Below are 15680 nucleotides of genomic sequence, written 5' to 3'. Positions count from 1 at the left end.
GTGTGTGTGTGTGTGTGTGTGTATAAATGGCACATTTTTATGCCTATATTTTAATTTATGTGGACATGTGTATGTAAATACATGGAAAGTAGATATTAAAAAATAAAACAAAGGATAAGAGCGCAGATGACACTATTAAGGTCTTTCACAAAACCCTAAGAAATTCACTTATTAAGTACAATTTATTTTCTAAGTTTGGTGCAGGAGAAAGAATCCTTACCAGTATTATAGGCAACTTCTTATCAGGACTTAATTGTTAGAGTTGATTCATTTCAAGGAAAATGATTTAGCCCCCAGGATATGCAGATGACTATTATAATAAGCCACGTTCTGTAACAAGGGGAGGGCCTTCAGCTATTCTTGCAAGAGTGAAAATTTCCAGGAATTATCCTTACTGCTATTATAAATTAATAAATTTTAGCAGTGCCACACCGCAAATCTCTGGCATTGACCTATATAGAAACATTAATATCTTATGATATTGATTTCAAAGACAAAGTCCAGAACCTTATGGTAAATCTAGAGGAAGTTTGTCTCTCATGATAGATGCCGCCATAAGAGTCACCTAATACATCCCAGTAAATCATCCTCTCCACTGGAGCTCAGGATGGGCTCAGTAAGCACACACATCCTCTTCAGGGATCTCTGGGCACTCATGCACCCTGGGCACATTTCCTATAAACAGCCACCTAAAACACGACTGATGTCTGTGCTCTTTGGGGCTGTTGCTGATGAATGGAGTGATCATCTAGCTCAGACTTGTGAGATACACCCCGTCGGTGCCATTTTGATGGCTTTCAGAAGTTCTCCTCCCCAAGGCCAGGATATTTGCAATAGGATAAAATTGGATGGAAAGAGACCCAGGTAAGGCTATGGAACAAGTGAGCTCTGGTAGCCTCAACAGTCTGGCTGCCATTCTTTTCAGATACACTCTTCCTGTTTGTGCAGGAATGACCAGTTCAAAATAAAATAAAATAAAAATGATGGCAACAACAACAAGAACAAAAACCTAACTGAGCTGTGCAACACATCAGCGGTTCAGAAAAGCAATACTTCCTTTCTGCCCTCTTCTCCCTGCCTGTCCCCACTCCCACCCCAGCCCCAGTGTGATACCTTGAATTATTACTAAAATTCACAAGCTACCAAATATGTTTCCCAAACATGCGCCTTTGTAAGTGTTGAAACTGGACAGCAACATATGTCAATAATCAGAAAGAAGCATAAATAGGAATGGTCAGTAAGTGAGTCAGCCTCTAGAAGTCCCCTTAATGTCTGAGGGTAGGGAGGAGAGAGCAGGGGTTTTGCCCTCTGGTATCTTAGCTATTAGCCCCATCGGCCATTATCCCAAAATGGCCAGCCTGGGTAAATATTTGAGACAGATGTTTTCCAGTTTGTTTATCTTCTTCCTGTCACTTTCACTGATACTCTCTGCTCCTCTTGGCGGCTGACCTTTCACAAATGTTGGTTTTGTTTTAGAAATGTCCTATTGTAAATAAGAGGGCAGAGTTCACAGGGCAAAGGCCAACATAGCTCGAAGGCTCTGTGGGGGGCAAGGAGCCCTGTTTCATCTGCCGGGGGCGAGCGTTAACCTGCCCGCTGCCCCAGGGAGAGCAGGGGGTCAGCCCCCACTTCTCCATACTTCATGCTAGCTTAGTTTCTAACTATTCCCCAGGAAGATGTAATTAACAGTATGGAATGACATGATGGTTGGCTAATCTGTTTGCTGTGGGGTATTTTTGGAAATAAAGGTCAGTAAATATCTGGGTAATTTTACAGGGAGATGCTGGAAAATGAATCAATGTTCAACTGCACTGGTGTTGATAATTGGAAAGTGTTCTATCCAAGATTCATATTTTCTGTGTTGGTTAATTCTTTCAGCTCAGAGCCTCCAGAGGACAAGGACTGATTTGGCATGTAATGGAGTCTGTTTGAATGGAAATCATTGTCAGATTTGCCCCAACTCCATTCCTGTTAGACATGGAATTCTGGTTCGGTGAATCAAATGACTTTGTTCCTTCGGCAAGAAAATACACATAATATACTCTCTCTACCTGCCTCAAAATGTTGTTGAAACTCAAGTAAAATCATGCATATTAAGGTACATTGTAAACAGCAAAATACCTGCAAAGGGTCCTTGGTGCCTGGGATAATATCATTCACCAGTTTCAGATGATCAAAAACAATGGGGCATTCCAAAATTAAGAGCGCTCCAATAATGAATCTGGGGCCCAGTGCTGTGGGGAGCACAACGTAAGTTAGATAATGCTTACCAGATGAGAGATGGCCAACTTTGTCTTCGAGGTATGTTAGGTAAAATTGATGTCACTGAGCAGAAATTGCTTTTTTCCCATATCTCAGAGAGGCTGCAATTCTCAGGGGTCAGGAGTTCAAAGCCCACAGTGACAACCCTGATGACTTCCAGGGGTTATGCCTCCCAGGCGTTGGAGGGGTTGTCCCTGGCCAAGCATTACCCTTCAACCAACAGCACACTGAGGTGCTGATGCTTCCAGGCTAGCCATCCAAATTCAACTGTGTGTCTTGTCAGTGGCCGTGGATGACAGGAGTAGCCCACGAGCTTCCCCCATGCCATCAAAGATTGAAGCCATGAGAAAGAATTTTTCACCACATTGTTAAAACATCCATCTTTTCCAGAAAACATAAACCAAAACTGTGATGAGATATAACCTCACATCTGTTAGAATGGATGAAGTTAATAACTCAGGAAACAACAGATGTTGGTGAGGATGTGAAGAGAGGGGAGCCCTTTTGCATTGATGGTGGGAATGCAAACTGGTACAACCACTCTGGAAAATAGTATGGGGTCTCCTCAAAAACTTAAAAATAGAACTACTCTATGACCCAGCCATTGTACTACTAAGAATTTATCCAAAGGATACAAAAATGCTAACTCAAAGGGGCATGTGCACCCCAATGTTTATAGTAGCACCATCAACAAGAGCCAAATTATGGAAAGAGCCCAAATGTCCATCATCTGATGAAAGGATAAAGAAGATGTGGTATGATTATACAATGGAATTGTACTCAACAATGAAAAAATGAAATCTTGCAATTTGCAACAACGTGGATGGAACTAGAGGGTATTATGCAGAGCAAAATGAGTCAGATAAAGACAGATACCATGATTTCACTCATGTGGAATTTGAGAAACTCAACAAGTGAACATAGGGATAGGTAAGGAAAAAGATACAAACAGAGAGGGAGGCAAACCATAAGAGAACTCATAAATACAGAGAACAAACTGAGGGTTGCTGAGGTATAGGGTGGATGAAGGGATGGGTTAAGTGGGCAATGGCCATTAAGGAGAGCACTTTTCCGGATGAGCCTTGGGTGTCATATATAAGAGATGAATCAATGAACTCTATTCCTGAAGCCAAGACTACACTCTATGTTAACTAACTTGAATTTAAAATTTAAAAATAATGACAATAATAAATAAATAAACATTTTAAATTAAAAAAAATTCGTCTTATGCCCTGAGTTAGTTATGGCTCAGAATGCTTCCTTCAGTGCAGATAAGTAGGTCTGTTGCTTCTTTTGAAGGGGTTCTCTGGCCCTGAAAACTTTGTAAAAACTCTTTCCTGGAACTTCTCTGTGCCTTCTGACTACCTTTCTTAATGGCTCCTCTTTCTTTTCTAGCCCAGTTGTTAGATTCAAGATCTTTGCCATGAATCACAGTTTAGTGTGTGTTACAGTGCAATTTTTGCTTTGTAGTGCTTTTCATTTGCAAAGGAACCTTTTTAAAGCACAAGATGGAAACCATTTGTCCTTCAAACTGATTCAGATTAGACATTTTTTAATGTGTGCGAGTGCAGCACTGTGGGAAAAGCTGGCGTTTCCTGGGCAGAGTTTATCCATGCACACATGCATCCAGCTTACATTTGTAGACTTTCATGCCAGGGCTGGCAATGAAAAAATACATGAGAAAACCTTGGCTTCCCCCTGGTAGGATGTGGCCTAAGGAAAGTGAAGCTCACCTCTTCTTCTTCTTCTCTGTCATCCCCATCACCACACAAAAAATTCTTATTCAGATGTAACCCATTTAATATGAGTTATTTAGGACATTATCCAATTATAATCCATTTCTAAATTTTCTCTATCAGCTTTGACTCCCTTGAACACCTAGAACTTGGCAGGTGTTTGATAAATATTTATGGAAAAGAAGTCTTGAAGAAAACAAACTAATAGCTAAAATGGGTTGATGTCATTTTAACTAGAAGAGTGAGGTTGGGTGCACTGGTTTGAGGGCATTGAGAACAACTGAATGATGGAATAATTAATAGTACCTGACCCCAGGCCCTTTGCACTCACCAGACATTGGCTTCCTCATTAGCCGGGCTCAAGTTTAATGACTTTCCAATGAGCACCTAGAGTGAACCAGGGGTTGTATAGGTCTTCTCGTAAACACTTAATCTCAAAACATGACCCCTTCAGTTAAGTATCATTATCCCACACCAGTATGGCTCAAAGATATTAAGTAATTTGTCTACAGTTCCACACTCTGGCTATGTATCAGACTTAGCATCCCAAGTCAGGTTGGCATGAACCCCAACACAATCTGAATGGGATTTTATTAGTCTTAGATATCAGTAATGGATCTTGAAATAAGAATAATAAATGGGAAAGACCCACCTAGTTAAATGGCTATAGTTTTTTAGTCCATTTGGATGATTGAAACAAAGGCATCCTGAAAAAGATCAGACCAGCCAGAATCACACCCCGCTTTTTAAGAAAGAACCAGAATAAGGCTGACTCATCCTCTTTCAAGGGGAACCTCTGTGGGTTTAGTTCATAACTAGTTCATCCTAGCATGGCCTCTCCCTGTGGCCTCTATGCAAATGACTGCCTGAACCCAGGGTGACCTTATAGATTTTTTAATTCAGTAGTTACTTAAAGTAAGTGAACAACTTCTTTAGTAGACAAGATAAAGTTCACAGGATAAAGTGTGCAGGCATGCAAATGTAAAATATTTCTATGTGGTACACCAAAGTCTGGCATTATGTATTCCCAAATTCTTCAAACTCCTATGAATGTCGTCCTCATGCTTTTCTGTCTTCCAAGATGGGATTATAGAGATCGAATTTCCCTAATTAAATTTGCATTCCTGATAAAGCCTGAATTAAATCTGGAAAAGTTTGAAATGAAAAGTCTCTTTTTCACCATGTGTTGGTATATCTAGATAATTATACCATAACAGCCCTGAGGGAGTTCTGTGTATTTTTACCAGAGACAATGGATGCTTTTGAAGTAAAAGAAGATAATCAGTAGAATTTTGACTGATATTATTTGATGCAAGGAAAGGTCAGTCAGGAACTCAGGGCCATGGGGTGTTACACAGCTCCAAGGGGGGTGGGTTGTGGGCATTGTATCCTGTGTGAATAGCCCCTCCTGAACTTGGTCAGCATGGTGGCCCTCTAGACCATTGTCTTCCTTATTCCATACACAGTTACCCCTGTTTAAGGTATGAGATGATAGAGCAGGCAGGGGAAGGAGAAGTCACCATATTTTGTCTTGGATCCAACCCATGGCAACATCCACATAATTCAATAACCTATGAGTACCCACAGGAAAGAGGATGAAGAAGTGAGAAGTCCATTAGCCTTCCTTGCTTCTCTTGGTGTTTGTATTCTATTGCTCAGTCCACAACCTCTCCATAGAGGGGAGGAGCATTACCCCCTGTCTGCACAGCCGATGCCCCCTCTCTATGAAAACCACAGCCACACAATTCCTCTCTACCATTCTCAACTCTGTGTCTGTCAATAAGCACTGAAGACATAAAAAGGGAAAATGGGCTTTGCTCCTGAATGAGAGTGATTTGATTTTCAATACCAAGAAGGTAGCAAATACCTTCAGATGTTGCATCCCGCTGAGGCTTTTCAGAGGCACGTTTTGTCTGCAGAAGGTTCTTTTCTCCTTGCACTAGACCCAGAAAGGCCATCCTCTCTTAATTTGACCTTGTGTATCTGGCCTTTGGCATGTCAGACTATGCTCTGGTAATTTGGTAGGAATAAGAGGCAAATAGCAATTGTTCCAAGAGGTATTATGAGCCATGCCACAGTGAGCAAGAGCCCAGCTGCACAGAGCTCTCCTGACCGTGTTTGGGCCGCTGCCCTTCCTTCTCCACACAACCTCAGAGTGGCAACATGTTAAGGCACAGCCATTAATCAGGCTAAAAATCACCACACTGAGACGTTATGCTTTTTGCAAACTTCGAGGCACACATGCAGAATTTAAGATCATCCCCTCAAAAGCACTTGGTGTCAAGAATGACACCTTTCTCTGAGACTTGGAAAGATTAAAGATGAGACAGGACCACAAATTCAAGACTTGATGTCTCCAACCCATAGCATCCTCCCAAATCAGCATTAAAGAAAGAAAATAGAACACGTTCTCTCTTGACAATCTTCGGTGTAGTAAATGGCACTTTATATCAATGCATAATGAGCTGCTTCCATGTTTTACAGACCATTTTGCACATGGTTTGTACCTCACATTAAATTTGATGATGTATTTGAAAGTATTTTATATACAGAAGATTGTTATGCAGATTTTAGCTATTATGAAAATAGTGATAAGTAAATAACTTCAGTTAGTGAGGTTGTCATTGGCCCAATTTAAAAGTCTCTCTAGTCTTTCTCCCCAACCTTACCACTGGATGCAGAAAAAAAAGAAACCAAGAAGGAATTTTAGAGATAGGTTTTTTAAGTTATTGACATTCACTAATAGTCACAGAACCACACATTATAAACGATAAAATTCCAATTCTAAACCTAAGAGATTGGCAAAAAAAATCTTTTTAAACTGAAAACAATCAGTGCTGACAACATATGGTGAAATTGGCAGTATGACGTTAAAATATTTTGAAAAACTCTTTAAGTAATAACCATCAAAATTTTAAATGCCCTGCTATTTGGTAACACAATAATTCTACTTTTGTGAATCCAATACAATACAATAAATACAATAAAAACATCAGTCATTATACCCAAAACCTATAGTTACGTAGGTAATTAAGAAGGTAGATATATAGAGAGATAGACATACAGACATAAACAGATAAATATGAAGTGTGTTATAGCATTGTTTGTGGGTTCAGAGAACTGAAAACAATGAATAAGTCAATAACCATCCTTGAACAACACAATATTTTTAAGTTTATTTATTTTGAGAAAGAAAGAGTGCACAAGCAAGGAAGGGGGAGAGAAAGAGGGAGAGAGAATCTGAATCAGGCTCTGCGCTGCCAGCACACAGCCTGATGCAGGCTGGGACTGAAGAACCATGAGATTATGACCTGAGCAGAAAAACTGGAGCGGAAATCAAGAATCGGGCATTCAACCAACTGAGCTGCCCAGGCGCCCCAACAACAACACAATTTTAATGTCTTTGGACAAATGCTTTGTCCTCAGAATGTACTATAATTGACTGATCTTTATATTTATTTTCAAATGTTTGGTTGATTCTAAAATTTTGCCATTATACAATAACACTGAGGTAAGGAACTTTGCACATAAATCTTTTCTCACATTTGGATGATTTCTATAATGTTTATTCCCAGAAAAAGAAATGATGAGTATTTCAGAAGAGTATTATGATCAGAGCCACGTGGTACAGGGAAATATGAAAGAGGACACGGGTGGGATAAGAACAGGGTACTTTGGATTGTGTACTTTGGATAGAAAAGTCAGAGAAGGAAACCTTCTCTTTTTAGAAAAAGTGTTGGACCAAGAGACTTAAATGATGAGAATGAGCAAGACATGCAAAGGGTTGAGAGAACAGCCTTATTTTCAGGCAGAAAGCATGGGCTAGAAGCAGGGAAGTGTTTTCAAAGTTTTCAGTATCGAGGGAAAGAAAACGAGGGCTATATCATGGGGCTTTGAGATCATAATGAACAGCTTTGATTGCATTGCAAGAGTTGTAGAAAGCGCTTAAGAATTTCTAACTTAGAGAGTGCATCGGCATCCTGTATGATTTTGAACTGCTCTCTCTGGGTGGGCGTGGTCTGTAGGAGCATGAGGTGACACGAAAGCCTGGTGAAGTTAATTCATACAAGCAACAATGATGCTGGCTTCACTTGGTGAAAGGGAGGCAGTGTCAATGGAAACGTAGACAGATGACCATAAACGGCCCCCCAAAACAAAACAAAACAAAACAAAACAAAAAAGAACTCAAGACAACTGCTGGGTTTTCCGTTTCAAGGGTAAGTGGGGGATTCTTACTAAGATGGAATGGATTAGGTAGAAGAAACTTGGAAGAAGAGTGTATCAAGGATAAAGAGGATTATAAAATCCATCTGGTCCTGCCGTGGCAGAGACTCTATCAGAATCCTGGTAGTGAGAGCACGTAGGCAGTTGAATACCTTGGTTTGGAGCTCAGGGGAGTAGTGAGGACAGGAGTTGTGGATTCAGGAATAAATAGCACAAAGCGCTGGAGGGGAGGGAAAAAAATGTTTTTTTTTCCTTTTACTCTTCTAGGTTCTTGATTGGGTCTCCATAATCAAAGACTGATTAACAAGAAAACAACAACAACCTACAAATTGATGTAAGTTTTATGTGACACAGCAGCTTTCATAAAGGAAAGAAGATCAGGGGAAAAGATGAAGCCTAAGTGATTCCATGCTCAGTTTGATGAACAGTGGAAAACTGTGGGGAAGGTATGAGCTAAGTGCAGTAAACTGAGGGAAACAGAAAGGCCTGGTCCTTCCCAGTCTTCTTAAGCTCCTTCTTTTTTGGAGATAAGGATGCTCCTTTCCTCTGGGTATAGGAAGGCCACCTTTCACCTAAGGCTCTTATGACCTGCTTCAGGGAGTCCTTCTAATACCTGCCATTTCTCAAAGCTCTCCAGCTTAAACATATTTAATACACTAAGGTGCCATATTTGGGGATAGTGTGTCCTGAACTCCATCAGGACTTAAAGTCATGGGACACTCTCTGACAAAACAAGGAGAAAGGAAAGATAGAGGAGAGAGCAAAGTCAAAGATGAAGCCCTAGGCAGGAAAGGAGAAGCTGTGGGGCAAAGAAGTTAATTAGGAATGGTCAATGAGATAGAAGGAAACAAACAAACAAACAAAAACAGAAAGAAAAAAGAAGAGAAATTCCAAATCATGCTCTAAAGTGAAGACAGAGAAATCCACAGAATTTGGCGGCTTGAGGTTCATTGGTGCCACTGAAAATCAGGTCCTGCCCTCTTTTGTAGATGGAAGGGTTAATGGAGGGGAAGAGCCGAGCCAGTGAGTGTAGGGTGATCTTAGAGAATTTGGGAATGAGGTTCTCTCTAGAGAGTATCGGAGGCTAGGGAGGCTGAGGTTTTACTTTTTCTTAATGATGGAAACTTCAACTTGTTTGCATGCTAACAGGTATGATCTAATAACAAGGGGGAAATGGATGACAAAGGATGTAAATGAAAAAAACAAATTCCTTGAGAAGGCAAAAGGAGGTGGAATCCAAAGAACTGGGGGGTTGGTTTTTCTCCTTTCCAGTACAAGAGAGGGAAGTGAAGAGGGATGAAGATGCAGCTAGAATTGTGGATGTGATAGGACTCATGAGGCAAGGCCACCACTTGATAGTGAGGATGGTCCCAGAGGAAGGTTTGTGGAGGAGGGAAATGGTATGGAGAAATCATCTCAAATGGAGGACAAATGAACCTACCAGGCAACTTACCAGCAGGATTCCCAGAAAGTTCCCACTGCTCTTTTGAGGTGGTCAATTTAATGAGAAATCAGCTCAGTTTGTGCTATTTTCTCTGTCAATTTTCTTTTTTTTTTAAGTTTATTTTTAAAGGGGGTGGGGGAAATGGAGAGAGAGAGAGAGAGAGAGAGGGCATCTGCAGGGAAAGGGCAAAGAGAGAGACACAGAATCCGAATCAGGCTCCTGGCTCCGAGCTGTCAGCAGGGCTTGAACCCATGAACAATGAGATATTATATGTATATAACAGAGAGATAAAAAGGAAGTCAGGGAGGGGCTGAGAGAAAGAGAGACAGAATCCCAAAACAGGCTGTGCACCATCAGGACAGTCTGATGAGGGCTGGAACTCAGGAATGTGGGATCATGACCTGAACTGAAGTCAAGAGTCAGACACTTAATCCACTGAGTCCCGCAGGCACCCCTCTCTGGCAATTTTCTACCGTCGGCTGTGGGTCCTGAGATGGCGGTAAACAATTCACGAGAGGCTGCATTTTCACCAGATAAGCACCACAGGGGGTATCTGCGAAGCCGTCCATTTGCCACATCATGATTATAATGGCATATTTTCAAAGCAAGTGAAAGAAGAAAAGCCATGACAGGGCTGAAGGATAGAGAGAAAATACTCAGCTTGATCAGGAATTATAGCACAAGTGAGCTGAGAAGATGAGTCATGGTCAGAATATCGCATGGAAACGATCAAGATTTCAGAGGTGGTGTAGGTCCGGGTTGTGAGCTGCAGTTGTGAGGCTGCAAGAGAGCAGAAGTAAGATTCATCTGCTTGCCAGAAAGGAGATGAAGAAAACAGGAGACCACATGCTGGACGAGGAAAGATGGCGGCATCACCAAAAAATGGTAACAGAATCAAAGATGGGAAGTAAAACGATGCCCTGAAACTAATGTCACATTGTTTGTCAACTATACTTCATTAAAACAAGAAAACAACCCAAAAGCTAGAAACCAAATACTCTTGGTGGCAAATGAGTTCCTAAAACATGAGAATGATAAGCAGGATGGCCCCACTCATAAAGACTGTGGTTTTTAAGCAAGAACGAGGGGGAAGAGCTATGGAATGAGCAGTGAAAATACTCCATCTCTAGATCCTGAAATATGAGATTATAAACAAAACTAAGCCTTCATTGTAAACCTGCCGTGTGAGAGGTGTCCGAGGCAGTAACCAGCATTTTTCTTTTGTAGATCCACATCCTAGGGAATGTTCCACAAGAGGATGAAGGTGTCAGGGAGTTCTTGCTAAGCACAGATCTGGAAATCCAAAGGACAAGAGGGGATAAAATGTGGAGGGAGAAAGGGAGAAGCGTGGCAGGGTGGGTTGGAATGAACCCACAGATCAGTGCGGGGGATGGGAATACAGGATGCTACCAGTGGCCAGGGAGCTCAGACTTCTAACAATATCTAAGGCAATTACCAGTGTGAAATATTTGGCCTGTAAATTTCTTTTTTTTTAATTTTTTATGTCTTTTATTTATTTTTGAGAGACAGAGAGAGACAGCGCGAGGAGGGGAGGGTCAGAGATCAAGAGAGACACAGAATCTGAAGGAGGCTCCAGGCTCTGAGCTAGCTGTCAGCACAGAGCCTGATGTGGGGCTCGAACCCATGAACTGTGAGATCATGACCTGAGCCGAAGCCGGAAGTCAGACGCTTAACCGACTGAGCCACCCAGGCACCGCTGGCCCTAAATTTCAAGCACAGTTCTGTGTTCTTACCTTGATGCTTCTTCGGGAGGACCCCCCTGCCCTGGGGCTGTCGACCTGATATGCCAATGTTATCTTTCTCAACACTAATTTTCTCAACTCCAGCCTTTGAAAAATCATTTTTCTGTTGTTATTTGTGAGGCTACCTGAACCATTTGCTCAATGAATAATACATCTGCATTGAATCCATGTCAAAGTGCTCTGTTCTTTGCCATCGATGTATTCCATTAATTCTCACACCCCTGTGACTTTCTAAATCACTGCCAGTTTTTAAAAAATAATAATAATATTTACTCTGGCAAGTTCTCCTTAATTATCCTTTTTTTTCCCAGTGTGTTGGGTTATTCTAGCTCTTCATTCATCCGATGAACTCCTTAATCACATGAGAAGTGCCAAAACAATACCACTGGGATTTTGATGACTTTGCTAAAACTGTAAATAAATCAGCATGAAACTACAGGAACCATGTCTTTCTTTTGAAAATGGATCCTCAAGTAATTCTCTTTTCTGAATTAGATGTTCTGTTACATTTCTAAACGTTTGCTGCCTATATGTAGGAAATGTCTGAGAGTTTCACATTATTTCTTGGGTGTTCAGTTACCTAAATGAACCTTCTTATTAATGTTAGTATTTTTTCTAAATAATTATTTCAGGGTTTGTAGGTTAAAAATATTATCTACAAAAATTCAAACTGCATTTCTGAGTTCTGAGTTTTCTTATTTGATTGTTCCATTTCTTTTTTTAAAATTTTAAAAAAATTTTTAATGTTTATTTTTGAGAGACAGAGAGAGATGGTGCGAGCAGGGGAGGGGAGGGTTAGAGAGAGAGGGGGAGACACAGAATTCAAAGACAGGCTCCAGGCTCGGAGCTGTCAGCACAGAGCCCGATGCAGGGCTCGAACCCACCAATCATGAAGATCAGGACCTGAGCCAAAGTCGGGTGCTTAACCAACTGAGCCACCCAGGCATCCCTTGATTGTTCCATTTCTAATGCATCTTGTGTAATATATAAAACATCCTTAATATCTTTGTATTGTTTGTGATTCTTCTGTGAATGTGTGGGATGTGTTCTTGACAAGAATATGCAGATGAGTCACTTAAAATGTGCAGATCCAGTTTTATAAAACAATCATATTTGAAATTTATTGTATTCCTTGTGCATACAGGCCTACCTGTATTCTTTTAAATATTACTTGATTATATTTGTTTATTTTATAGCTTTTTTTCATAATGTATACTTATTGCTTCCTATGGTATTAGCGCACTCAGATAATTTATTCATATGGAATTACTACTAGCATTTTATGTCTTCTGAAAAAGAAAATCATTTGTGGTACTGAGCTCTTCCAATTGTTTAGCACAGATTTATGCAGAATGGCCTTACCATTTCCAGCTCCTCCACATTGGCTGTTAGACCATTTCTCAGTTCTAATTTTATTTGTACTCTCTGTTTTTATTATCTTGTGGAGAATTCTAGAGGTATGTTTGAAAATGTTGTCCCCATAAAAACAACCTCTTAGACTGACTCATCCATTTATTTATAGATTTTACTCTTGACCAATATTGCATCCTTGTAATTAGATTTTATCTACCTGCTTGAGTTTAATGATTAGCTCATTTTCCATTTTGCCTTATTTAATAATACTATGAATTTGCTTCTTACTACAGTTTTGGAAGCATCAAATAACTTTTATGAATAGTATTCTATTTCTTTTTTTGCCTTTACGATAACAGTATTTATAATTTCATTCTTGACCTGGTAGATATTTAGAACAGTAAGCAAGTTTTCTAACTAGATTGATTTAATTTGTTTTCTTCCATGTAACTTTTTTGAATTTGAGGGCTAGTGTTCTTTTTTTATGGTTTAGAATATAATTCTTTTTTTCCTTTTCAATTTCTCTGTCCATACCTGAAAAGTATTTTTTATTAGCAGGGTAAGAATAAATGTACTTGAGTAGCTTTTCAGAGTTATACCTAATATGACAGTAAGCCTGGCAGGGCTAAATGAGAAGCAACAAAGTGACTTGGCTGGGCACTTGACCTAGCAAGATGGCCTTACTTTTCTCCCTCTCAAATTGTATTTCTCTTCAGTTTAAGAATCAAACACTGGTAAGTAGTGATTAGTGGGATATTGTGTTGTAGCTTTATTACACAGCCCTATTTTGTGGCAAGCCATATTCACACAAGGAAGTCACTTCATCTCTAGAGATTCCTTAATTATGTAGGAGACCTCAACTACCCTCGGTACCACCACTCCCACCTAGTGGCCATTCTCATAATTACAAGCAGAAAGTCTCCATAAAAATCAACATTTGTGGGTTTCAGGTATTTCAAAAGAAATCTTATTCCTAAATGGAAAGAATCACAATAACATATCAGGAAAATATTTCACTGCAATAGAAGGACGGTAGTTATTTAAGCCTGTCACATTACATTAGACTGAAGTGCACTGTAACATTTAAATTCCAGAACACAGTTTGTTTTATTGTTTGTTTGTTTCTCCCTGCAGGGTTGAGGGAGGTAAAATCATCTACTTGAGACTAGATGTGTCATATATTTTACATAGACAATAAAACATCCAGGAGGAATGCAAATATGTGTATCAGAAATTCTTAAAAATAACCTCCTTTTGTTTTTTCGTTTAGATTATTCATCTAATTCCCAGTAAACTTCTCTGTCCCATTTTTCCTGATCACCAGGTTACGTCTGATAACAAGACATGTTCAGCGATGCATATGACAGGTGAAGCAAGTCCATTACGTGGATCTCATGTGGAAAATCGTGAAGGGGGGATGGCAGCCTTTATAACGGTGCTGAAGCTACGGAAAAATTATAATAAATCCCATTTGCAAAACTGAGAGTGATAATATGATGACATCAATCTGAGGACCATTTGAAAAAAAATATTTTTTGAATTTTTAAAAGCGCTTTGGATACAATTAGAACAGACGCTAATAGAAGTACCTCAAAGATTTATTCCTAGTTAATCTATATAATCAGCTCAACAACATGCAAATCCGGTCTTATCCCTTCCCTTGGCCTCCTAATGCCGCGCCCTCCCACCAATAACTGCTAAGTTTTCATCTAAAAACATCATTCCTTATGCCTTACCCTCCAATGTCTCAATCTCTCCTAGGATTCCAAAATAAGCTGGCTTATTTGTTTGGTTTGTTTTTGTTTTTGTTTCGTCAACTTAAAGCTTTACTGATTCACCAGAAGAGCGTACTCTCGTCTGACCTGTGGCCCCGACCCAGTTCCATCTTTAATATATAAATAAAGACGAGAATTCTAGGTGCCACCCGGGGCAGAGTTAAGGTCTCAAAATGGAAAGATCGAAACACAATTTTTGTCATTGTTTTGAACATTGTGCAAAATAATGGGGGATAGTGGGCCTTTAAATGTCCTTTGTTATTGTGTGCTTTTGTTATTTCAGTTGTTGTTTTTTTTCCTTTAGTGGGGAAAATATAGTTTGGAGATAAGCAACGAGAAAACTGAGACAAGATGCATGGGTAAAGGATCATTTTATCAATGGGAAGCAGCAGAGATAACCGAAATAAGGGGGAAGGGACTGAAACGGCTCCTCAAGGAGACAGGTGGACACAGTGACTCCCACAGTGGAGGGTACCTTCGCCCACCAACCCTCAACAACGAATTCTAAGTTATTTTCTTTAAAAAATTTTGTTTAATGTTTATATATTTTTGAGAGAGAGACAGAGACAGAGCATGAGCAGGGGGAGGGGCAGAGAGAGAGAGAGACAGAATCTGAAGCAGGCTCCAGGCTCTGAGCTCTGAGCAGAGCCCATGCGGGGCTCGAACTCACCAATCATGAGACCATAACCTGAGCCAAAGTGGGGAGCCTAACCAATGGAGCCACCCAGGCACCCCAGAATTCTAATGCATTTTCAAAACTACACAGGTCCGTGCTGTAACAAATTGTTCTACATAAAGATATTTGCTTAGCCATATAACTACAGAAAATGAGAGCCATCATAGGAACTGCTTTATGGAAGCATTTCATAGTATAAAACGGTGATCATTTTGATAGATGCTGTATACACACACATATTCAAAATTAATAAAGCATTAAGTAAAACTAAGAAGCGGTTGTTGGCATTTTTAGCTCATAGCATTCCTGGGGAGGGGCTCCTGGGGGGCTCAGTCCATTGAGCCGCTGACTCTTTTTTTGTTCTTTTACATTTATTTATTTTTGAAAGACAGAGACAGCGTGAGCAGGGAAGGGGCAGGGAAGAGGGGTACACAGAATCGGAAGCAG

The 15680-nt window shown here is 40.2% G+C and overlaps 1 long non-coding RNA gene across 3 annotated transcripts in view; it reads left to right on the top strand.

The window, feature by feature from the left end:
* Positions 1-14261, top strand: part of LOC115302571 — a 40511-nt gene extending 26250 nt beyond the window's left edge. Inside the window, exons 4-5 of one of the 3 annotated variants that reach the window (XR_003913535.1) lie at positions 8490-8556; positions 14107-14261. This is a non-coding gene — a long non-coding RNA (uncharacterized LOC115302571). Of the gene's footprint in view, positions 1-1878; positions 2049-8489; positions 8669-14106 lie in introns of those variants that run through there. The other 2 variants (XR_003913536.1, XR_003913534.1) reach the window with 2 other exon arrangements.
* The last annotated feature ends 1419 nt before the right edge of the window (positions 14262-15680 follow it).

Source organism: Suricata suricatta, chromosome 9, assembly GCF_006229205.1.
Source record: "Suricata suricatta isolate VVHF042 chromosome 9, meerkat_22Aug2017_6uvM2_HiC, whole genome shotgun sequence".
Taxonomy (NCBI): domain Eukaryota; kingdom Metazoa; phylum Chordata; class Mammalia; order Carnivora; family Herpestidae; genus Suricata; species Suricata suricatta.
Note: the sequence above shows the minus strand (reverse complement) of the source record. Positions and strands in the feature narration are given on the sequence as shown.